This window comes from Vidua macroura, chromosome 3 (genome assembly GCF_024509145.1).
Source record: "Vidua macroura isolate BioBank_ID:100142 chromosome 3, ASM2450914v1, whole genome shotgun sequence".
NCBI classification, from domain to species: Eukaryota; Metazoa; Chordata; class Aves; order Passeriformes; family Viduidae; genus Vidua; species Vidua macroura.
Genome location: NC_071573.1, coordinates 15,799,427 through 15,826,081, shown reverse-complemented (window position 1 = coordinate 15,826,081; position 26,655 = coordinate 15,799,427). Strand labels below are relative to the sequence as shown.

The 26,655-nt window shown below is 37.7% G+C and overlaps 1 protein-coding gene across 15 annotated transcripts in view; it reads right to left on the bottom strand.

Moving 5' to 3' along the window:
* SMYD3 (SET and MYND domain containing 3) overlaps nt 1-26,655 on the bottom strand; it is a 376,442-nt gene that overhangs the window by 142,073 nt on the left and 207,714 nt on the right. Inside the window, exon 5 of one of the 15 annotated variants that reach the window (XM_053972906.1) lies at nt 24,504-24,555. The exons of the other annotated variants lie outside the window; for them this stretch is intronic. The gene's annotated coding sequence lies outside the window, so the exon portion shown is untranslated. The remainder of the gene's footprint in view (nt 1-24,503; nt 24,556-26,655) is intronic. 15 annotated transcript variants of the gene reach the window in all.

The following is a 26,655-nucleotide window of genomic DNA, read 5'->3' as shown; positions in this document are numbered from 1 at the left end:
ATACAGTGAGAAGAAAGCACATGAGGTGGCTGCCCAGCTTCTGAGTGACACTGACAAACTTCCACAGCTACACAGCCCAAAACAAATAGACTTAAGTAACTGTCCTGGTAACACTTCAGCAAAAGACTCTGTAAGTTTTTTTAATGATTCCACTAATTAAAGTCATTTTGGCAGTCTTCCTCAATTCCCCAGTTAAACCTAACTTCTCATTTTCTGTCAGCAAAGAAGTGAGACAGGCCTTAATAAATGAGAAATGTTCACAACGTGCTACATTTCCATCCATCAGAAAGCAAAAGCACAGATAAGGTATGAGTCCCACTAAATCAAGACCTACAATTAAAGAAACTGCTGTCTGCAGTCCATAGCCAATTTGTGTTTACGTGGCAATTTTATCCAGCTTGTCACTTCATCAGCTTTCAGAACATATATTTCAGAGAATTCATTGCATAGTTTTATTATGCTTTCTCCTCAATTATTTCCCTTAGATAGCATTAATAGGTCATATTATAAAGATCCCATTTGGTTTTTTCTGCTAATAACTATGTAAAAATTCTTTATGTAACCTAACATATTCATGTTTAAAAACATTTTGATGGCATCTAGAAAGATTCCAGAAATTAATTTGAAAACAATTCTTCAAGTTGCATGCTGCCTTTATGATTTTGTGAGAATTTACAATCAATTTTAATTAGCATTTACACTTAAAATGTAATGTATCATAATCCAATCTCAATCTTTTAAAAATCATTAAAATTATTGAAGGAAGATAAGATACTATTTTTTCACTTCATCTAGGAGGGGATTTTTCAGTTCATTATTAGTATAGATACATATACTGTCCATTCAAAGATGGGAAAATTGATGAAAAGTAATTAATAGCACAAATTAAGTTTTGCTATCACCCTGAAATGAAATAACTATCACTAGATGCTAATTAGCTGGCAAGTATAAGGAAAGACTGTCTGACAAGGACATTCAGGAAAAAAAGTACCAGATTCTTTTAAGTACAATCGTTCAATTTTTATGTGCTGCATGCTTCGTGCTCCCCTAGACAAGATCTCTGTGTGGTGGATGAGTGGATGTTTCTCTCCTCCTCAGCAGAAGATAAAGAAGGGCCAAAGAGTACGTGCAATGCCAATCTCTTTTCTAAGTCAAATTCAGCCAGCTATGAGCATAATTCTCAATATAAAGTAGTGATGATGCAAATCATAGTCTGGGTTTTGTTTCTTCTTCCTCTCACAGATATGACCTATACATCAGGCTGAATTCTGGGTATCTTCTCCATATGCTGAATTATGCAAACCATTGCATTTTCTTTGAGCTTCCTGACATACCTTTACATCTACAGAAAAAAAAAGGTGCTCCCTCCCTCTTTCTCCCACCTCCCCTCAAAAAAAAAGGCAGGCTGTCAGGAGCAGTGGCTCTCATTATTTCTATGCATGATCTAAGGGACAGCAGCCAACATGGCAGGGGGATGTTCTGGGCTCTCCCTACAAGGAAAGGAACAAAAGCAAGACACTGGTTCAAAGATTTTTCAGACCTTTCTAATCCTTAAAGGAACTGTAGGATTCAACAATATATAAAAAAAAAAAAGCAGCCGAGTTCAGTGGAAGGGGTTTGAACTGATGTGCCATACCTTTTGGTTGAATGTGCCACAGCTGCTTTGCAGTACATATGGATGAACTGGGCAAATATATGGACAGTTTCTTCAGTAATTTACTTAAATAAAATAGATAATTGGTATAAATGCTAAAAGAGGAAAGAAAACTCTTGCTCTATTTCTTGGCCACTTCCTTCCCCCTACAATCCCATATTCCCAAAACTCTGAGGGTACAAAGGCAGCCAGTGCAGCTGCCAGGACACAGCTGAGGGGTAATGATATCTGCTGAACTTCAAGAGCCAAGAGCAAACACAGGCAACGCCGTCTCAAAATCTCCTACAGACAGGAGGCAAAAAGCTACATTTCCTACAGGGCCCTTCCTTGTTTATGTCTAGGAGGTTGTCTGAGACTAAAGGCTACTACCTTCTCAGTCACTTTTAGAATGTTATGTGTCTTCCTCTTCTTCCACTCATGTATTTTTTTTTTTAATTTTTCAATAAATTACATATGTTGGTAATAGAAAATGCAAGCTACACAATGTGGATTCCTAAATACTTGGGATTAATTAGTACTTCACTGAAGGGCCATTTAAGAAAAATGGACTTTTATTACTATGACTAATCAGAGCAATGCTGTTTGCAGCAAGGGTATATTGTGGATGCCTCAAACTGCTTTTGCAATATAGAAGAAAAATCGGCAGAAAAAGGCATATATTGGCTTGCATCCATGCTGTTCCAGGTTGGTTATATTTACACTGCTCTGAAGAAAGCAGGCCCCAGTGGATATGTGGAAAATATGTCAATATATCTGTGTTCAGCAGCCAGAGTTTCCTCTAAAAGAGAACAAGTTGTTTTTGTGCCAAGAGGAGCCCAGAAGACAACTGACACTGGGTAATAACAGAGTTGGGGCTATGGTGCAAAACAGAGATCAAGCCAAAATGAGAGCAAAAACATATCCACAAAATGCATGTCACACACTCACATGTGTAAATCACTTTAGGAGATTTTGGAAGGACATCAATAACATCAAAAATAATTTTTAACCTCATCACTGTGTGGGCATTTACCACTACAGCACACAGTACTCAGGGTCATGGTAAGAGAATTAGTAAGATATGAAGCTTTTCCATCTGCTTTCATTTTGCTTACTTTCTACAACAGCAATACTTTGTGCACACTGAGTTTTGCTGTGCTCTCTCCATGTGCATATGCAGTTCTGTGGGTCTTAAATGCACAGGTAGAAAGAAAACCAACAGAAATCATTGAGACAACAATATACAGCAGGAATATGAACAGCATCACATTGTGCAAAGCTTTTCCTTCTTTTTTGGTTGCTTTTAAATCATCAGTATTTCATTGTGCCTCTTTTTAATTAATATTTTTCCATAACAGGTTTTATTTGTTGTGATTTAAATTATTTAATTCTTTACAATATTTAAGATATTTTATACAACACAAATGTCTCTCTGACTCCCTGCTCTTTGTTTAAATTCAGAGAATTTAAGAATCAGTCTAGCAGTTAACAGGACTGCACTCACAAAGTAAACCAGCAAGAATTCTGTTCTCACTGGACCACTATTTAAACTGATGTTTATTTTGGCACTGGTAGTTATGGTATGTCTCTGTTAACACAACTGTGATCAATAAATGGACAACAAAATTCTCTTGCAGGAGCCATCCATCTGTTACTTGCTGTTAAGGTATTGATTTGTATTCTGTATGTGTAGCCACATTACCACACACTATACATAATACAAGGATGCAATTACTGAAACTAGGAGCTAAACCTTCATTTGTCTCATAGGTGAGGCAAATAAAAACAATGGACCAGTGACATTCATACACAAGCAGTATTATTACTTTCATCTCTCCATTTTGATGCCAAGGAAAATACATCCACATAAAGCATACCTCGCAGTATCTTGAGAACAACAAAAGGTTTCAAAGTTATGGTATTGCAATAACTCCCCTTTCAGAAAGATGATTAGACAATCTTAATAGGAAGTTCAGAGTTTCAACAACAACAAAAAATCCTCTGCCTCATTTAATGAGATCGTTTAATGAAGAGCGCTCAATTACAGTTTTATGAAGACTTCCTCATGTCCCTTTAATTGCTCTTTCCCATTCTAATTAACCTCTTGAATGCCAATCTAGCTTTCTTTCTGGCATGCCCATTACTGTGCCTTTTAAGTGTGATCTGGTTGCTCACAGCAATAGCAGGAGGTACGGCACCCCCGCTCCGCACTGCGCGCAATCCCCCCGATGAGCACCCTGCAGGTGGCACCTGCACGGGGCAGCCTCCGGACTGCTGAGCCACCACATGCACACACCGCTTTGCCAACGACCACGTGCTTTGCCCTCTGGTCCCAGCAGAGCTTTGTGACTGAGCTATTAAACGGAAAGAGTAACAATTCATCAAATTAATTAACTTTTTTAAGAAATCTATTTGTAACTGGAAGATTCACCAAAGATTGTGCACTTTTTCTCTTTCTGACAATGAACAGAAAGCCCTTTCTTACTGACTGAATGCTGATCATTTCTGCAGCCTCTTGCCACTACAAAAGATGACTCTTACTCCAAGCTGCCTTTCAGGGATTTTGGCCAATATTTCTGAGGAAGTAGTGCAAATTATTCCATAGTGGGGAGACAAGATGTATTTTAAAAAGAAGCCAAATATTTTATGGTAATTAGGATAAAACTAGTAATGCTGAGAGAGAAGTCAGCAAATCTAGATAATTTACAGAATAACAAGAATAAAGCATTTGTTAATGTTTTTTTTTTTTTTCTTTCCAAGATAAACTACTAGAAGTTTAAACTGCTACTCCACAGCAGTCTTTTTTTTGCAAAACAAGAAAGAAATATTGCAGCAGACATGAAAATTCTATGCAGTATATCTGTTTCTTTAGTCCCCACTTGAGGCAGGGCAAATATAGCACAGACATAAGAAAATAATTTAGTAAAGTAAACTTGTCTCATAACAGACAGCAACTAAAACATTTGCACTATAAAGAGCAAATTGCCATAAGCAATCCTGTATTAAGCTACATAAAATCGAGTAGAAGAATAAAGACTGAAAATTCAGAAATGTCTGCATAGGCAGAGGAGAGAAGCAGTGTGGGAGATGTAAACAATCTTATTGCAAGTTTAGCTCTTCACATGCCTTCTCTGTTTCTTGTCAAGTGCTCCCACAGCAGGAAGATCTCTGTACTCATAAACACACCCCTGGCTGTAGCTTATCTTCTTGTTATTCAGACTTTCTTGAACTAAGAGTTACATTTCTCTAGAAGAAAGTTTACTGGCCACTATATCTCCCTCACATTATCTACCATTTGTAAACAGCTATTTTTTGTAAGAGCATATTATTAGTAGGTTACAAAACCAAAGAAAGTAAAAAAGAATATTGAAAAACACAGTGATTTCCTGAAATCTCATTTAAGAACTCAATGTCTTTTAAACAAACTTCGAAACAGGGTGAAGTCTTAGCTGTAAGTTAACCAGAAACAAGCATTAGGCTTCAACCCCATGTGTCAGTCAATCCTGGTAAGATCAGCTTCCTCAAATATTGCTTTCAGCGCACCAGAATTTGACTGCATTTAGAGGATTATTGCCATAATTAATCAATAAACCAGTTTCCTGAAATAGCACTCTAACTGCTTATTTTATGTTCTTGTTTACCCCTTGCATGCACATTTCTCGTATGGGAAGCCTCACTGAGCCCCTCCTCACAAAGCAAGTTTGTTTTCAAAATCAGCCTCTATCAAATAATGTCCTTGCACCTCTTATGTCTAAATGAAGATGTCAATGGTGTCTGCCTCCAATGTCTACTCCCATAATCTTTTTATAAATAAACCACTGTCAGACCACACCTCTGGCAGTCAGTAACTCTTCCAAGCATGGCTGTCAGTGGATGTGGCACTGGCTGCACTGACAGGAAGCACACCACGGACACACACAGTGGACTGGAAGTAATGGTGGCTTATTTTATACCCCCAGGTATTTGGATGGTTGGAGAGACAGAGCCAGGCAAAAAGCAGTGCCTAAGAGCAGTGCAGAGGCTACAGGGAACTGGGAATACAACAAAAGGATAAATGCAACTGTACAAAGATAGTGCCTGCTTGAACGTATCTGTATCTCTCAGATTTTAACATTTAAAGGGAGAGCATTTCTCAAAAACTTGCTGCTTCTAAGACTGAGAGGACCTGCATATCAGAGAGCTTCAGAGCCCTCAGTCATGTGATCCGTTTTTTCCAACTGAATTAAAATTCTCCTGGACACATAGCTCAGGATAAGTTGTGAAGAAACCCACTCCCGCTCCTCCCAACTTTTATTTTCTAGGCCATACGGAATGCTATGGACAAATACAATCAGTTTAAATGCCCAGAAATGCCTCCCAAGGCTAGACTTCACAAAAACAGCTTTCACTTTACTCCCTCAAAATAGAAGCTAATAGCATATGGGCTTTTTTTAATATAGGGAATAATGATACAGACTCAAAAATGGACTGATGTCACAGATCCCACACGAACAAATTACAGCAGCTAGCAGGAAGCAAGTATACTGTGTAGGCATAGAAAATTTTTTATCTCATAATATCTTTAGTATAATGCATAGAATATTCCTTTGTTTCTGCTATAAAATGGTTTCATTTAAATCCAGACCAACTATTTATGTGACCAAGTCCATCTTTCCCATGACTCCTAGCATTTCAAACAGCTCCCGATTTGCTTCTTTAAATGTATTTGTTTTAAAGCTTTATAATTCCAAAGAATCACTGTATATAATAAGAATCACTGTATACATATAAATAACTGACTTCTGTGACATATATTTACACCTGAGTGATGAATCAAGTTCCCTTTAAGAAGAGAGGGCTTAGGTATATCATAGCTTTATTGTAACTGGTTATTAGTCTACTGCTTTCAATGCTCTGAGATTCTCAGTAACAGATGCAACTCCCAGCGGAGTTTTGCTCTTTTCTTCTACCATAATTTAAGAATCCTATATAAAAATATAATTTAGTTTTCTGACACAGAAATAAACAGGCTGATCTCAGTACATTGAAAAATCATCTCTATTTAGTGCTGTGATCAAGGAGTCAACATGGCATGGCTACCTTTTAGGAAACCTATTGTCTCTTGAGTGAGACCCAAACTATGATCATTCTAAACCCAAAGGAATATGGGAGTTTTGAGCTTTTTTTTAAAGCTCAGAAGATATCTATATATTGACACTTACATTAATGAGTACAAACCCGAATCTTTTCAGAGACTTAAAAAAAAAAAAAGCTTCTGCTTTGTTTCTTTCATGCAAAGTTAGGATAGAAAAATCTGAATCTTGTGCAAAGTTTGACACTGAATGTGTTTAACTTCACATAAATTCAGCACTTGATTTTAAGTGTGCAGCTTCATAGCTCAGCAAGATTGCTTTGTTCTTAGTGACACTGGAAAACAATGGATAAGATGTCACACTGTACCAAAACTTTCAGGTTTCAGTTTTAAGACAGTGCTCTGCCAACTTCTAAAGTACATTAGAACAATCCACAGAGGTATTTGAGAAGGAAATAAGGAAAACTAGAATGAAAATGGGCAAATAGTACATAGAGCCAAAAATGGTCGTGCCAAACCATTAGGATAATCAACTTCTGGTATCTCCTCTGTACTGCAGATGTAGACTGGAGTGAATGCCCATCCATATATTATGTCTCTCAGTCATGAACTTGGGTAGAGGACATTTTAAAAATTAAGAAAGTTTCAGGAAAACCTTATAAAACGTCCTTTATGACTTTCTGTAAACTCCCCCAGTACAAACCCAGATGCCATTCACCTGCTATCCTGGTGTAAAAAACTCAGTGGATAGCATGCAAGCCTCACCAGAAAGTTTGGGCGCTTGGTCACAGTGTCATTTTAAGATAGAAGGAAGTCTGAAAGCTATTTTTTCCTCCAATCCTAAAATGTCAGCAGAATTTTTTCCTATTTTTTCCTCCAATCCTAAAATGTGAGCAAAATTTATGAATGAAACATTACTAAATAAAGGAAGACTTGTTTCTTTTCAAACTTTTATGAATGGCATTGCAAAACACATTTAGCATCCAACTGTGAACAACGAGTTCAAAGTTAAATAACCATAGTGCATGGCACAATTTACACTGGCAAAGCCTCCAAGTCCTTCCAGACCATCAGCATTGCAGGAAGGATCCTAATCTGTAATTTCAGAATTCACAGGTGTTTGGGTCGAATCTCAGTTAGTTTGGTGTGAATTTCACCCCGTGGGCCCCTGGTGGTGGCCTTGCTTCTCCAGGTCAGACAGCAGCTTCTCCAGGCACCCAGGGAGCTGTGCTCTCAGCAGAAAAGGCACCACAGCAAAAAAACACCACCTCCAGTAACTCCCTGCTGTCCTTAGGTCTCTCCCAAAATCATAGAAAAGGGAGTTTACATTTTGTCCAGCTCCCATTTCCAGAGAGATCAGCGTTCTCATCTGCCACAACTTTGGCATGCATCAAACCTACACCACTCACTCCCTTAAAAGATGCTCTTGACAAACTGAATTGTTTACTTTAGAAGTGACCTGACTGAAATTGAAGCATTTTGTTTAAATTTACACAAAATAAATCAAAATATTTCAGCAAAAGCAGATGGATTATCACATGATAATTTGATTTTAATGGAATTTTCTTTTTCATTGTAGATATACTGGCATAGAATGTTGCAAATAAATTTTACAATCACTGGAACTATAAAAACTGCCTGGATAATTCACCTGATTATTCTTATTTTAAAGAAACAATACTGAGAAATGGGAACTCAAGTCTAAAAATTAATAATGTAAGAAAAAAACAAAAATACTTTTCAATAATGCAAATATGAGGTAATGAATACATACAACTAAAAGAAATCAAAACTGCTACTCCAGCAACACATGTTGCATTTGAGAGAGAGGGCTCAGGTTAAGCTTGGTTCCAAAATTCTGCTCTATCATGAGCCTACATAAGGGACAAAAGTAAGATATCAATAGACAACACCATTTCTCCTAACTCAACCATAAGAAACAGAGAAATAGGGTGGCAGCCCTGACTGTAATCTTGCCAAGATTTATCCAAAGGCCTTTTGGGGACATTGAGAGTTTCCCTGATCCTCCCAGTAATTAAAAAATTAGAATAGAATAGAATAGAATAGAATAGAATAGAATAGAATAGAATAGAATAGAAACAGAAACAACAACAACAACCAAACAAACAAACAAAAACCACTAAAAAAACCCCAAATAAGTGGCATGGGTAACATCAACTTAAGACAGTAATTTTCAAGCTTGCAACAGAGGTGCAGGTATTTTGTGTAAAGCTCATATGTTAGCACCTTAGGCATCTTCTGGCATATCTTCTTTTTCACTCGTGTTTTGTCTGAAGTAAATTCTATTTAATCTTGTCATAGAAATAACAGGAATTCAAAGCATAACATTTATTTGTAAGTACTTTTGATAGCACTAAATTCCAGAAGCTTTTCTCTGGGACATGGCTTTTCCTTGAGGCACCTGTTGGCAGAAGGGAAAGCAAATGGCAAGCATACCTGCAGGTTCTTCATGCAGGGTGCTGGCAGGAATTCTGCTACCAACCCAGCTGACTACAACAGCTCCCAAGACTAGGTGCACCTTCCTCTGCAATACTTGCTTGCAATTTTGTTCCCCTGCCAACTTGTTAAAAACCATCCAGAGCTAATCAAACTTTTTTGTTGGTTTTTGGCTGCTTCCTTATCAAAACTTTACAAAACTTTAATTTCAGCCTCATGAGCCCTGCAGCTGTAAATTAATTGAATAAAATTTACAAACATTATGCGCTGATAAAGCACTTCCAAGACTTTTCCCTATTCAGTTGACTTAGCTGCTTGGCATAACAGTTTTGCTTGACATGAGTTCAGAGCCTCTGGAAACCTTCCTAATCCCACTCTTCAGGCCTTGTGCCTATTCATGGAACCATGTTAACCTAACTCCAGAAAATTAATAAATCTCAAATGGTTTTAAGCCCTCAGAAACATCCCTTGGTACACATTCCACCTTCTTTATATTGCAGACATCTTGTTGCACAGAGTAACTCTTACTTGAAAGACCTAAGAAGAAACCAGTCTAGTCCCCAAAGTTATTAACATTTAATAAAATATCTCATTTAAGATTATTGTGAGTTGAAGCATAATTGCATTTCCTACAGTCATTCTGACGTCATCTGTTTATGTTTTAGTGCAATATTTCTGAATCAGTGTTCAAACGCAATATTTTCAATGGAATACTGGATAATACTGGATGATTTTTTAATACTAAAGAAGAAAAAATCTCTTTTGTCTATATAGCAATCCATAAAGACCCTCATCCTCACCATTTCAGCTAAGATTTTTGATTAGACCACAAAGTACAACTTTTTTTGAGACACAGCAAGCTGGTAGCAAATTAAGATTTCTTACATTCTGTGCCAAAGTAGGAGTAAAAACAATACATATTGTATGAAATATTTGGCTGCATGGTAAAGGAGTTTTCTTATATTTTTATCTGTTTAGTGTTTTGAAAATAACTGTTAGGCGATCATCTGTAGGGACTACAATTGCCTTTCTGCTTAAAATGAAAATGAATGTCCAAGCAACATCTCTGAGTCACACTTAGTAGAGCTCACAAGTGAAGCACATGGAAGTAAATAGCCAGGCTGTAAATAAGTTGTTATATCAAGGCATGAATTAAAATGAAAGTCCATATTGACCTAAATTATGATGTAAATAGCTCAATAAAGTTTTGATGGGGATTAATTAATCCAAACAACTTTATCTCACCCCAAGATTCTTTCATTTCTATTTGTGTGGGGAATTAACTACAAACAACACTATGCTAAAGCAATGCCAAAACCCAGAAGTACTACTCTTTAAAGTAGCCAAAAGATTGTGAAAAGTATTGGGTGCTTAAGGAAGGGAGGACCAGCTGTTCCCAAAACTGATATACTGGAAGAAAGTTTCATAAAACCTTCATGCATGCAGCAAAAGAATGTGATTCAAAACGAAGTCCATAACATAAATAAAATATTGGAATCTATCCAGCCATGTAAGAGATGGAGTGAATACAAAATATTGCTCATGTTTTGGCAGACTAATCATTTTAACAGAATCAGATCATCATTTGCATCAGACCCCTAAATCCACAGATGTGATGATGTCATGAAACTCTGAGAAAAATGTGTAAATATATTTTAGAAGTCAGATCAGAGCTATTGAATGACACAAAGAAACATGAAAGAACAATGCTTTTTTAGCTCATCTTACATATAATTCAGTCAAGCACTACCACTAGCTAACACTTCATGGGCAGTATTTAAGCAATAAAAAACAAAATAAATTGGGGCCAAAAGAAAAAGCATTTTCAAAGGCATCCTTTCAGTGCCCTTTTCCCACATCAGGAAAACAGAATTTAGGCACATTACTGCCATTTTTCCCTTGAAAATTTGCCACATGAATCAGTTCTGCTGTTGAGACCCAGTATTTGAAATGCCTTAGACTAATTTTAGGAAGGAAAAAAAATATTATAATATACACTTTGAGCAATTGTTACAGTAACACCCTTAGTGGAACTGACCACATGGGACACACTTCCAAGACTTTTCTCTATTCAGTTGACTTAGCTGCTTAGCATGACAGTTTTGCTTGACATGAGTGTGTCACTGAACAAGGGAACCCAGTGCCAGGGAAAAATATTGTACCAGTGTTACTCAGCTGATCCCTGGAAAGCTAAAGCAAGCCTCACCAAACAAGGAGAAAAGAACAAGAAAAAATAATTGAAAATAGGGGAATTTTCAATTAATCCAGTCTTATGTTGACTCGCTGTACAAAATTTTTAGCTGTTCCTTCTAGTTAGAAAAATATTAATCATGTGCCTAGTATGCAATTTATACAGTTCTAATCTTTATCTATCATGGCACACTCAAGGAGCTAAATCCATCTTAGCCAACAAATACTTCATTAAGGAAGCCGAAATACAAGTTTCTTCCTGTTGAGAGTCATAGGGGAAAATGTTAGGTAATCCCATAAGGTTTTGCCTTTAATATTATTTATTTAATATTATTGCAATTTCTAGAAGCATAACTTTGAGGGGATGAAGGCATTTTATACAAAGACTATCAGTATTATAGGCATTACACTGATGGGTGCCAGGGTAGTCTAGGTAATGATAAATCCTAAAACCTGATATGAATTATATCTGAAGCACAGTGAGGAGTCACAAACAGTAAAACAGGTTTTTAAAAGCTAATGTTTTTGAGCTTGTGTTTTGCTTTGAACCATCATTTAACAAGTGTTCTGCTCCATTGCATATCATCTCAGCATCATTTGAAGAGCAATCTTTTTCATTCTTTCATCACCCAGGCACCCAATCTTAATTCTTCACACCAATGTTTTCATATCAAGAAGGCAGGCAAGTTAATGTAAGAGTTGAACTGAAGAGCAGGAATTCTGTTGTCACTTCAATGTGAGGACTGGGGAAAATATTGAGGCAGGCTATATATTTTATGTATCATCTCCTTACAAGTCACTTGACTTATACTCAAAAATCCTGCCAAACCTATCTCTTACACCTAATATCATGGTCTGTATACCATGTTACATTAGCTGCTTGGCAGGTTCTGTTGCTCATTTATCAAGATGTTTAGGAATTAAGGGATGAATCTCCTTCTGCTTTTCTATTAGTGATACTGATAAGCTTTGAATATGCTGGAAGAAAGGAGCTCCAAACCAGATAAATTATATGGTTGCTTCAATACACGTAAATAAATAGCAGAAAGTACTGCGAGCCTAACAATTCATAAAGCCTGTGAGAGATGCAGAAGACCTCTGTTACAAACAGTTAACAGCTAATATATTCATGGTATGTTTCTTTTTTTAATGGAGACTTTTTTAAAAATATAGTGATAATCCCCCATTAACATGAAACTCGTGGCAACACTAAAAGCTCACAAAATAGACAGATTTGTGAAATAAGCAACAGATATTCCCCTTCATCTGAATAAATTAGTTTTTAAGAAATGTGATTTAAAAGTTGAATAGTAGAACTTATAAGGTACATAGTTTTGCCCACTTTGAAAAATCTCAGATCATAATAATTATATTTTCCCAATTCATGTTCTTTTCTAAGTTTTCTCAGGTTTTTTATCATCACTTTTTGTTATAGACAACATATGATTGCCCCTTTGCAAAAGAGTGACAATTTGGAAGATTCTGCCATAGGTATCAAGCTTTTCTGGCAGAGAAGATCTGCTTTTTATTTTCTCCTAGTTTCTTTCTATTCACAACATGTGCACAAACTGAAATAGCATAATGAGGATGCTGCAAACAGTTGCCAAACCACGCAAGGACAATTCTAATAGCAGCCCAGATGAAATCACTTTGTCCAGGCAGGTGGTCAGAAACTACTCTTTCAGCTTGTGATATTTCATTCCAACTCAGCAAAGTGCCTTCCTGCACCATTTACACTACCTTCACCTGACCCTGTGTCAAAGATATGTCCCAGTAGGAACACTAACTCAAAACAGCAGGCATTTTTCTTTCTCCCTGTTCCAGTTTTGCTCCCTTGTTCTGAGGACAGAATGTATAATGTAGTGCTAAAATGGCACACCTCAAAAATATTTCAGAAAATAATGATGCAGTTGTAAAGCTGAGACCTTGCTCTTCAAGTACAGTCTTAAATGGGATAAGCCAAATGAGCTAGAAAGATAATCACGCTGTGTTGCTCTGAGGGAAGACTAAGAGAAGAGCTGGTGAGCCAGGAGCATGTGTAGACACAGGGATTCTGCTAGAAAATGAGCAGTGATGGCTGCATAACTCACAGGTGAGAATCTGAAAGCTTTTCAGATGATCAGAAAATGAGCACTGCACTGATAAGAGTGCCAAATTTGATCTAATGATGGACAGTATCTCTCTAAATTATTTTGAGGCCAATGCACCAAAATTGCTATATTAAATGGATGCCTTTGGAGGCATTTCCCAGATGAAATAGAGACTTGAAGCATTTAAGTCACATAAGTATGAAAGAGGTAAAATTACACTGAACATGAAGACTATATTAAAAAAAATTAAAGAAAATAAATTAGGATGGGTTATTTTTTAGCTGTCTTAAGGGAAGAACATAAAGAGAAAACAGATAAATACACTTAAAGCAGCACTGTAAGTGCTCAATGCTTCCAGTCATGCCACTCAATCTGTGCTCTGACCTTTAGAGGGTGAGCACCAATTCCCCAGCTTCACCTCTGCACCATTAGAAATTATGCTGCAGGTATCTAATATGTGTTTTAGTCAGTCACCATCTTTTGGCCATCCAAACATCACAAAGAGATCTGGTATTTAGAGAGTGAAAAAATAACAATCACTTCAGATTTTAAAATGCCTTATCATTGAAACAAAGACAGAGACAGTTTCAAATAACTAAGCCAGAAATTAGGTCTGTCTTTGCCATAACTAGGGAGCAAGGGGACAGATTGCCTATATCCATCCCAAAGTGTCTTCATCCATTCCACAATGGACTATTTGTGAAGCTAATATCATCAACAGTGTCTTCTATTCAGTTAAAACTCAAGTAAGAAAGGCAACATACTATTAGATAACTGTAAATACTGCCCGAGGGCTTGTGTATGTAGGGATCAAGGTCTTTTGCAATTCTGCAAGCAGATTATCACCCATTTAATTATTGAGGTATGTACAAATTATGGAAAGACATGCAGACATAATTAGAAGGGCTAGTCTTTTAATGAACTAACAAGAAGTGCTATAGGTACTTAGACACTTAATCATTGCTGCCAGCAACACTAGAAGCTTTCTCATTAAAAAGTTACTTTGCGAAGACAATTTTTTCAGATGATGAAAAATGCATGTAGGAACCTAATACAAGTTAAATTATGACTTCTGCTCATTCTGAGCTCTCCTTTTATGCCAGAAAAACAGTAAGCAGTGCTCTGCTTCATTAGTCCCTTGGATGTGAAGGTAACATAAAGCCATGGCTTCACACCTACATACAGGAACAGGAAGAGTAGTATACTATGAATTAACTCAAAGGGCCAGGGAAAATCACACTAGGGTCCACAAAAAAGGAAAAGCCCACATGTGACAAGACAACTGTCCATCTTCCAAAGTTCAAGCTGTAGTCAAACAGATGGGAACATTACTTTTCACACAGCGTAATCATGAACTGGAGCATTCACCACATTAAACCTAGCTAAAGCAGGTAAAATTAAATTATTTGGACTGCAGAAGTACCATCCCAATTCTTTAGGACTTTATTCACTCTAGGCTTCACACTTGTGTTTACCTCAGAGTCTTAGAAAGGATTCCCCAAATCCCTCTCCTGGGTTTTTGCATAACAAAAAACTGTGTTACATGTTACGGGCTGCACAATGACACTAGTTTCCTAGAACTCTTTGAATAATCTTTTTTTTTTTTTTTTTGGTAACACAAAGGTGTTGGAATCATCAAATCATTCTGCAACAATGTAACTGAAGGAAACATAACGTTGTCTCAGCACATTAATAGGTAAAAAAATACAAAGCTGAATGATATTTCCAAAACATACTTGACATAACCGTAGAATTTCACTGTTAAAGTAGTAGGAATTAGATAGAAAATGTTATTATCTGAGGCTGTTGATTTGTTACCTGTACATTCAACTAGGTTCATGAAAAGGCTAAAGGCCACTGTGAACCTGATGCTGCACACTGCAGAACAAAAGGTTAGTTGAACTTAGATGTTTTATCTCCTTCCAGAGGAACTTAGTTTAATCTTCTAACTTCTGATAAAGAAACCCCAAACTCATGTATGTTATTGATTTAACAACTTAGAGAGTTCTCAAGAAAATCATAATTGGAACTAAAATTTGATCCTTAAATGAAACAAAGGAGAGAAAAGACAGCTCTTAAAATAGTTAATTGAAAAACTCTGAAGTATCCTTTTACTACTAATGTTATATATACATTTTACCAGCTACTTGGAGGAGGTGACAGATATTAAAAATATATTTTAAACCTACATTGTTTCCAACAGAATTTAAAATTCCTAAGTTGTTAAAGCAAGTGATTTTATTTGCTAGTAATCAATAAATTAACTGTGGCTTTACAAAGGCTGCCTTAAGTAATCACAAGTACTAACATGACATCAGTTGCAATAAAAATCATGCATTATTGCAAACTTACAAACCCATCTAAAAACAAAGGTGGAAATCCTAGCATTACTAATGTTAATGGCAAAAGGTCTATTGAATTTAAAGCATCAAGGTTTGACTCAGTACTTTTCTAGATCCAGAAATACTAAATATAATATAAATTCTGAGACTTTGAAAGGACTCTAAAACAAACTTAAATATAGTAAAAGGAAAGTTTCAGTGAAAAATTCAAATTAGTCTGTCTTAGAAAAACTAAACAGAAAGAAGAAGAGCATATCTTTGTCTTTTTTACATAATTAAAACCTATAAATTGAAAACTGAATTGAAAATGAGAGCAGAAAATAAAGACAATGATTAAATATTCACTGCATGCCAAGAGCGGCTCTCTAAATAAAGCTTTCATAGAGCAGCTGAGCTGATATCCTCTACTAAATTATGTTGTTGTTATTCATAAGTGGTTCTGACAAGAGTCAAATAGATGCAATAAAATAAAGTAGCATCATCAAATTTAAAAATAATAAAAATATAACTTGGTAATTAATATAGCTCCACAGAAACAAACAAAAAAAAAAAAAAAGGCAAACAAAAGTGGAGGAAAATCCTAGTATAGCTGTGAAGAAGTTCGAAACCACCATGTGCTGAACTTGCCACACTGATTCATTGCTCCAGTAACCACACCCACATACTGTATTAACCTTAAGTCATGGCAGCAGCCACAAGCTCATAGCTTGGGCAAAGGAAGGTGAATGCAATGTGAGCAGGGAGAGTCCCAGTTTGAGCCTGGGTCAATGTAACTGCCCACAGAGTACCCAATTACCTGTAAGCTGTGTCACTTGCACCAAAGACATGGATAAACCTAAACTGAAAGATGAGCTACCTTTCCACCAGGGACCCTTCACACTAGAGTGAAGACATGGAAAAATTGCCTACGTGCTGTGAGCAAAATAACAGATTTCCAGCTTCTTAGTCAACTCTAAGCCCCATGAAGTATTCCCTTGAACTATCCCATTACTGAGTAGTAACTGATGTCCAGAAACTACATTAGATGCCTCTAATCAGCTGATACAATCATTATGTCTATTCTACTAATGGTGCCTCAGATCAAACCCTCATAGCACCTCAAAAAGATAAGGAAAGAAATGGGAAGTTGTTGCCAGGGAACACAGGATTAATTCAGAGCAGCTTGAACATACAAAGCAGTATTGGCTGCCTCTCACATAATGAAAAAGAGGGGGTCCAACCTGAAAATATCCTTTGGCAGAAGAATCAGAAGAATTCCACAGTAAATAAGATTTTAAAATATACAGGGGGAAAAAAATTATTTCCTTCCCCATAGTAATTACAGTAATATACATATACCCCTAGCTAGTATTGTATACAATTTTCTAAAAAAATCACTTACAAGAGCAAAATAGAAGTACTTGGAATAATTTTATAAAGAAATATAGAAGTACTATATTTATATACAGAATTTACTGTATATTTAATACTACTATTTAATTTAATACTACTATTATATACAGAATTAAGAAGAAAGATCTTTTCCAGTTAGATAAAGAGGCCACTTGAATGGCTGTTATCAAGAGGATTGCTTTTTATTGTTCATTTCCAGGCAGTGAAATCTGTGGCTAATGTGGCTGCCCCACAACAGCTGTTAATACTCTAGAGATGCTTTTTGATATTCTGGTTTCCAGTGCTTCATGGCAATACTGAGAGGAGTACAGGTAAAAGCAGGACATTGCCAGGCAGACACATTTAGCTGCACAGGCCCTATAAACTATCTAGTGCAGGATTGACATTAAGGACATTTACTTTTGAGGTTAATAAAACTTGTTTTACAGTACAGCATAGTCAGTAAAGAAAATAACTACCAATGATGTTAGAAATGGACTGTCTTTTGTACTTAGTAATACTTTTTACAGTTTAAATATTGACCTAAAGCCCTAAGATTTTAACATAGCATCAAGTGCCTTTTTAAAAGTCTTTATAATCAGTCCTGTGGGAGCAGGAAAGATGCAAATTGTAAATGGCACATAGTGTTGGACACATGAATTCATAAATGTGTTTTACCCAATTTCACATCCTTCAGTTTCTCAAGATTGAAATAAATCAAGAGCTGGATTCAGAATCAGAAGCAGAGTACCTGTATAACATTAGGAAGTCTAACATCTGTCCCTTAATATCCCTTTACCTAGTCAGAGCCAAAAGGAGGTTAGGAAATATGAAGCACAGAGGTTGTGGAAATACTAAAAAGAAGCACAAAGGTGCTGCAGCAATGCCACAGGTAAGCTAGGGCAAGCTTTGGATTGAAAAGTAGTATATACACATGAGGGAACAAAACAGCAGGGCAAATTTTTTCCATTTTTCAAATCATGTCCCCTGGTCAAATTTTGAATCTCTAGGTAATTAAACCCTTATTCACAGGTCAGACTCACGGTGACAATGGACACAGAGCTACCCTCTCTCCTGGTTTCATCTCTCCTGCCAAAGGGGTTCATCTGGGTCTCAGTACCCGATGTTACGTCCAAGCCAACACAGTGATGCAGCAGGTGATGACTTTAGACCTCATACTACATCTGGTTTGCCAGCAGGAGGCAGAGCTTGTGCTCCCTGTCCACATGCAGGCTTGGCTTTGATGGAGCTGGCCTATGCTGCAGCTGCCGTGATTATTTCACAGAACTGTGACAAAAAGCACTGGATGTGACAAGGATCACTATTGTGGCTGTGACAAGAATCCCTGCAGCTGTGACAAAGATCACAGTGGCGTCCTGCTGCTGGGATGCTGGCAGAATCCACAGTGAAGCTCAGTGACACTTGCTCTATAATCCTTCTGACACATGCTTTTCCCAGAAGGAGTTTTTCTAGCAAATATAGAAGGCTCAGAGGATCAGGGATTTCCCTTTGAGGTCCAGCAGCTAACACCTCTAAGTTGGATTACAACCCCACCATGCTTAGACTGAGGTCAAAGTTATTCTGGTGGAAGGACAGCAAGATTCATTTTTAATTTCTGGAGGGCTTGTATATATGATGTCAAGATGGCTCTAGGGCTATTGCCATGGACCAAGTTCACCAGCAGATTTTCTGCTGCTCCAGCTGGATCCCTATAAATCTATGCAGCCTGATAGGATTCATCCAAGGTTCCTCAAAGAGCTAGTTGACATCATCGCAAAATCTCTCTCAATTTTTTTTTGAGTAGTATTGGGAATCCAGAGGTCCAGCTGACTGGATGCTGGCAAACATTGTCCTGATTTTTAAGAAAGAGGACCCTGGAAACTACTAAAATCTGTCAGTCTCACTTAAGTGCCTGGTAAAGTTATGGAGATTATTCTGGGAGGTATTGAAAAACATCTGAAAGACAACAGTCATCAGTCACAGCCAGCATGTCTTCATGAGAGGAAAGTCCTGCTTATCAAACCTGATTCCCTTTTATGACAAAGTAACCCATCTAGTTGACCACGGGAAGCCAGTTGATGGAATCTTTTTGGATTTCAGTAAAGCTTTGGATACTGTCTCTCCTTCTGGGAAAAATGTCCAATATTCAGCTGGATAAACACATCATGTGATGGGTTAGCAACTGACTCACAGGTCAGGTACAAAGGGTTACAGTGAATGGGGTGACATCAGACTGGAGACCTGTCACTAGTGTCCATCTTAGACCCTGTGCTCAGCAGCATCTTCATAAATGACTTGGAGGCAGGACTGGAAGGGATACAGAGCAAGTTCAGGAAGTTCACAGAGGAGACAAAACTGGGAGGAGCTGTTGACTTGCTTGAAGTCAGAGAGGCCCTGCAGAGAGACCTCGACAAGTCAGAGGGCTGGGCAATCACCAACTATATGAAGTTCATAACAAGGGAAAGTGCCAGACTCTGCACGTGGAATGGGGCAACCCTAGATGTAGGGACAGACTGGGGAATGAGATGAAAGGTATTAAGCTATTAGAGAGCATCCCAAAGAAGGGCTACAAAGATTGTGAAGGGCCTTGAGGGGAAACTGTATGAGGAGTGGCTGAGGTCACTTGGTCTGTTCAGCCTGGAGGAGAGTGAGGGGAGACCTCATTGCAGTTACACCTTCCTTGTGAGGGGAAGAAGAAGGGCAGGCACTGATTGCTTCTCCGTGGTGACTGGTGACAGAACCAGAGGGAATGGCCTGAAGTTGCGTCAGGGGAGGTTTAGGGTGGATATAAGGAAAAGGTTTTTCACCCAGAGGGTGGTTGGGCACTGGAACAGGCTCTCCAGGGAAGTGGTCACAGCACCAGCCTGAGGGAGTTCAAGGAGTGTTTGGACAATGCTCTGAGGCACATGGTGTGACTCTTGGGGTGTCCTGCACATGGCCAGGAGTTGGACTTCTTGTCCAACTTGTGGGTTCCTTCCAACTCAGCACATTCTATGATTCTGTGTGATTTATCAAAAATAAATAGTTCACTCTAAGGTAATTTCAGTATTTTCAATGAAGTATCAAGTTGGTCTCTTTTTAAGGCCAAGGTCTTGCCCCATTTACACCAACATAAATCTAAACTAATCCCTGATAGTTTTTGGAGAGTCTATAACAGAGATCACAGATCTGCTTTTTACTTAAAAAACATGACTTCCATTATATGCCTCTATTTTCAGAGGCTTACCACAAGTAGTTAGTGATTCCAGATACTGGTATTTGGAACACAAGACAGCAATACTCAAAATAAGTTAGTTTGGTTTGCATTTTTTTGCCCATAGGGAATCAACAAACTTTTAGCTGAATGCAGTATTCCTGTGTTGAATTAGAAGTGTATAAAGCAAAACAGAAATTACCAAACCAAATATTAACATGACATAACTGTATATGGTTTCAATTTTAGGATATCAGTGTAACTAGGAAATCCACAAAGTAAGCCCTTTCAGCAGCCTAAAATAAGAAGAAACTGCTGTGACACTGACAGCAGTGTCACAAAGCTGTGAGTATGAAAACAGCCCACCATGGCCTGCCAGCAAGCAGCCAACAGCCTTTGTGCTCTCTTTGTGTTCAAGAATACCCTTTAGCTATGTGCACGTGCCAAGGGAAGCCACCTCTATTTTCACCCTGGCGCTCAAGGCAGCAGCTGTGACCACAAACTTTCAGGAGACGAAGGGCTGAGTCTACTTCTTGCCCAGGCAAAGGTTATCATAGCAAATATCTTCCCGGTATTACTGCTCCTCCGGCTTGCTGCCCTTCTCTTCATTTGAAGTTTTGCTGTCAAGGACCTGTTATCATCAGAGCCCATTTGCCACTTGTTACTGTTTTCCTTCCTAAGGAGCTGCAAGCAAAGGTATCACTGCAAGAAATTGTTTAAACTGAATGCTGCTTTCTTGAACAAATAATGCTCTATTCTATTTCCTTCTCGAAAGCAAGGTGGGAGGATACATATTCTGTTTAAAAAACCCCACAACAATCTACAATCTAAACTAACACAGTTGTGTTGATTTTGGGAGCCAGGCAAGACACAGTGTGTCCTTTGGGTTTCACAAGTCTGCCATGTGAATGAAATCAGATTCTGTGAAGGATAATTCCTTCCATCTCATTCAACTTGCGGTCATCCACCATAATAAAATTGTCACTTTGGGTTTTTCTTTAAAAAAACACACCAAAAAAAAATTATTCAAGTACTGGATGGCAACCACACTGACTATTCAAATTATGTAGGTATAAATTATAATTCAATTTCTAACACGGTAGGACTAGCCATGAATTTGTACTTTTGTGAGGGAACCTGGGTAGTAGTCATCTTCTTCACATTCTTTAACATTATTTTAGGGCTTTATACATGGTCTCCATTATTGTGCCTTGATCTATTGGCAGCAAACAAGTGCTTATACAATATGCTGTATTTCTTGTAGTCTTTTAAAAATGCTTTCCTTGCTTAGTCTGCATTCATGTTAATTTGCACATTGAACACATTAAGAAATCTAGAGAAATTTAAGGGTGAAGTGAACCAGATTTGTTCATTTTTCTGATGAGGTTAAAGGAAGACCATGATCTTTAAATGAAATAGAAGTAGACTCACACCACAAAATCTACCCCTGCACAGAAACTTTTCTTCAGCTAAGTTTACTGAACTGAGATAATAACCTGAGTCAAATCATGTCCTTCCCACAAGACTAAAAGCTGCCTTAAATGTCCAGGTGGACCCAGTGATCACTGGGGGGAGTGAACATGGGATTGTCAACGGGCTCCATTCCACAAGATCTTTCAGAAAGCCTCAAAAGTCCTCCTCTGAATTTCTGTAGATCTTCCTTCTGGTTCCATTAACATGCTCCTAATGTTCAGCAACCATTTTTTTTACTTACAAAGCACCAGTTCTTAACTTATAAAAAATAACACTTTATTTCAGAATAATTGCAGCATCCATCATCTAGCTCATAAACTGAGAGCTGGAGCCATTTGGTCATTTAGTTAATAGGTTCAAAAAATGAGAGCTAAACAACAAAAAAACACACCACAAAAAAAACCCCAAATACATTAGATTAAAGTAACTTTTCATGCCTTGCCAGAGTTCTCTTCCCTGAATTAAATTAAAACTTGCAAATATAAAGAGTCTGGCTTGGGGCTAGTATTCAAGATATACAGTATCTAAAAAAAAAAAAAAAAAAAAAAAAAAAAAAAAAGATATGTTTCTTTTTCCCAGTACTAAAATCCTACTAGACCACATTTTTGGTACATCATGGTACAGAAATTCAGCCAGTGTCCTTTATTCACACTAAAACTGTCAAATAGGACCTGAAATTATAGAAACTTTCACAAATATATGGATACTATTTAAAGTGTCTAATAAAGATTTTGGAAGACCAATCATGATGATTTCTCCACATAGAAGAGACTTGGAGTCTAACCTGAAAATACTTTCCTTAACACACATCACACTGCTTTGTCATAAACCAAATACTTCTTGTTCAAAAGTGCAATAAATTGTTTTTAAAACCAAGATAGAGTGGTAGACTGTTCATGTGAGTCAGTGAGATAAAGAGAACAGAACATGGTGTACTCAGAAGAAAAAAAGGTATTATGAAATTTCATACATCAACCTAAATATATTTACATCATCTCTGCATAAGGATAAAATATCAACTTCAGCTTCACTATTGAGTCTTTCCTTCTTTTTAGAAGAGTAGGAGTATAATGTATAATGTATAATATTATAGTATACTATTATGGAGGGTTTTTCCTAAAAGCATTGCTAAATATCTTAGGAGGCTATCAAAATAAAAATAACAGGATGGACTTTATCAGTAGGCATTGGTAGACTGACCTCCACTCAGACAGGAAGTCAATAGACTTGGCAAATTTTCAAGCAGCTCTGAGCTAGGCAGAGTGGCTGACAGGATAAGTGCCAGAGCCTCAGTCCAGGAGACTTCAATAAATTTGGGGGTTAACCAACAGAAAAGTCATGACCTTCAATAGCGAAAAAACCAGGACTTTGCAACAGAGTGGAATAACTGCATGCATTGACTGAAACCTCACCAAGCAGCAGCCCTTGAGTACAAGCCTGTGATGTTACAGTGGACACCGCGCTGCAGAAGTGAACCCTCACTGTGCACAGAACAAATTGCATGCTGAACTGTATCCAGAGGAGCGTGGCAGCAGACTAAGGGAAGCTCATGCTGAATCATCCTGGGGGGACCCTCACTTCAAGAGGGATGCAGAGAATATTGGAAAGGTCCAACAAAGTGCCTAACACACATACCCCATGTAGAGAGGCTGAAGGGGCTGGGCCTGATAATTTTGGTAAAGGAGAAACCACAGAGGTATTTAATATCTGCTTACAACTATTTGAAAGGCAGTTCTTTGGACACCACCACCAAACACCTCTTGGGTAGTGTCAGACAGCATAACAAGGAAAACAACCACACAAAGCAGTTTCAGAGATTAAAGTTGGAGAGCTGGAAAAATATTTTCACTAGCAGCACTGAAATATCTTGTCAAACAGGTTGAGAGATTCTGTCCTTGGACAGGTTCATCCAGATAAAGCAATGACTGATCTGGTCCTTTGTTGCAACAGCCCTCTCCCCAGTAGTTGAACCTTGGATTATTGGAGGACTAGGACTAATTATCCCTTGAAGTGTCTTGAAGATGGCATTTTTATCATTGCCCAAAATAACAGAGTTAAAAACTATCCCTCCATTCATTCTCAATCTACTATTTTACTGATCAGGTATTGTAAATGTTGATTTTTTTCCCCTTTATTTCTACTAGATATTTCAGCGTGATGGGTTGATAGGTGTATTCACACAACACAACATCTCAGTGCTTCTTTATACTATTACAAAAAGCTGTTTTTAAACATGACCATGTGTGTATCTGCCTAATCTGGAGATCATTTACAAGACCTATGTCACAATGTTAATTCTTTTATTTATTGCTTGATTAAGTAGTGTTTCTATCACTGCACAAAGATTTTGATTTTATAAAAGAGCTATATTGTTACACACTCACTGGCATCACAAACTGGACATTAAGCACAACTGAGGGAGATTTGAAAGAGTGCTTAAAATGCATCAGCCAGACAGCATCATCTCCTAAAATAATATCATAATCCTCATCGTAATCTCTGTACTTGCTTAGAATGTACTGATTAATTTGTAACAGAATGTTGCATACAAAAAGGGGGCATATCATCTGGGAAACGGAGGTCACTAAAAACCACTTTGTTCAATGAAATTCAAATGTTTTAATCAATGTCAAAGTTTCTTTCTTAGAAGAAAGAAAGGTAGCTTCTTCTTTAAATTTCTTACCAGGTAATGGTGTGTCAGTATTCAAACTAGACACAAATGGCATCCTTCATCTCTGAAAGAGAGCACATGTGCCAGTTACAGACAATTTTTGAATGGCTTTGTAAAGATGAAAGGGAAATCACTGAGTAATCTTAAGGCATAATGACTTACTGGAATCCTCACGGACTCGGGGCTGGGAGGAGGCTGGGGAATGGACACTCACCCCACACTGCTGAGTCGCTGACCACCAGCTCTCCTCTGCTGGTGCCCACTCCCCAGTCCGATGCCTTGCCCTTTCCTCCCCACAAAACTCCTCATGCATTCCTCTAGAGGCAGGAATCACTGCTGCCTTGTCAGCCCATTTCTGATTAACAACCTGGCTTCATTTGCAAATAAGTGCAAGGTATTGTTTAAAGATGTAGCCTTTGGTACCCTGGCCATCACAAATCATGTGGGCTATCAGAGTTCTTCCAGAGGGCCACTCAAGCCTGCTGGCAGCTAGTACCGCCAGAGAAAAGGAAGAGATCCTACTTTAAGTTGTCCAGGAAAGAAAGTCTGTATCTGCTCAATGGCTCACTAAGCATCCTAACTTTGAAGAGAAAAATAACAAATGGAGAAATCAACCAGTACTTATTTAGAAATTGCTGCAGTACGGGAAATGAAGAAAAGCAGCAACAGCAACAAAAACTCCACCCCACAGAGGAAAGCTGAAAGGCTGAGGATGTCCTTGGATGCCTTCCAATAACAGGCAGGCACACTTCATGCTGCTATAGCTATGTAAAGGTGCTTGCTTGCAAATTCAGCAAGTGTGTTGCCATCAATAAACTGTTTTAAATAAGAAGCTTTGATGCAAATAGTTTGCTCTGATCTTTAGTTAGTGAAAGTAAAAATTGTCTTACAGCAGCAAAGAGAATGCCTCTTCAGCAGATCGTGAATATGTCTTGCACAAATACATATCCTTTAACCACTTTCAATACTTCTTTTCCATTTTGAACTCTTAGCATGATGCAACCCAAATAATTTGAAATTAGAATAAACATCTGATTTCACATGCAACACAGACTATTACATAACAGTTAATCTAAATTAAATTGCTACTGCCCACCTAAAATTATTAATGGAAAATATTAAAAAATCATTTAACATTTGTCTATCTAAATAGTTGAAATATTGCTCAGGGTTAGCATGATTCACAGCACTTTAAATACCCAGAACAGCACTCACTAATTTCTAGGCCCTCAACACTTGTGTTCAGATGCGTCACAGAGCACGAGCACGTGCTGGCTCCTTGGTGCTTGTGCCAAGGGAGACCCTTCAGTAAGAGAAACTTGATTCTGGAGCAAAATGCTGTCAGTGCAGAACAGGGGAAAATGGAGAGGTTCATCTCCACAGCACCCCAGACAGCCCCTGTGGCTTGGGCAGAGGACAGAAAAACAGTAAGGCATTCGTTTTCCAAAACATACATTTTTTTTGTTCATTAGAGATGGAAGATTTGTTAGGATTGCAGAGGGAGCAGGTTAGACCAATGCTTGATCCATTTCCTAGTTGATGCAGGTATAACTTGTCCTGCAGGTATGGAACTACTTCTACCAAACAGGTAGAGAGATGAGACAGGAATGCTATAAATGTCACCCCAAACTGTCAGCTCAGAAATAGAGAATGAAAAGGTGCATGAAACAAATCTTCCCAACAGATCAAGTCCCCAGCAGCAGCAGCCTTTTCCATTATATATTTTGTTCTCATGTACAGTATTATGAAACTGCTGTTTACATTACTGCAGCAGTTTCCGCCACTCTTATTATCACCACAGGAATCAAAATCCATTTGGAGGGTTATGGGGAAATGCTGAGGCTCATGCAAACAAGCAAGACCAAGCATTACTATAAATGCCTACAATATATAAACACAATTACATTTTGGAAGTGAAATAACTGAATTAAGAGTGCTATCTGGCCAGAGAAAGCTGATTAAAGGCAATGAAAATAGAGAGAGATTACATCTAATTAGCTCACAAAAAAAAAAAAAAAAAAGCAACTCCTCCAATTCTAAGGTTGATTAATTAAAATTAGAAAAATATTTGCTATGTAAATGTCAGCCACTATATTTAAATTAAGAGTAGCTTATATTTAGAATTAATTTTAGAATTAGAATTAGATTAAATTTAGAATTTAGA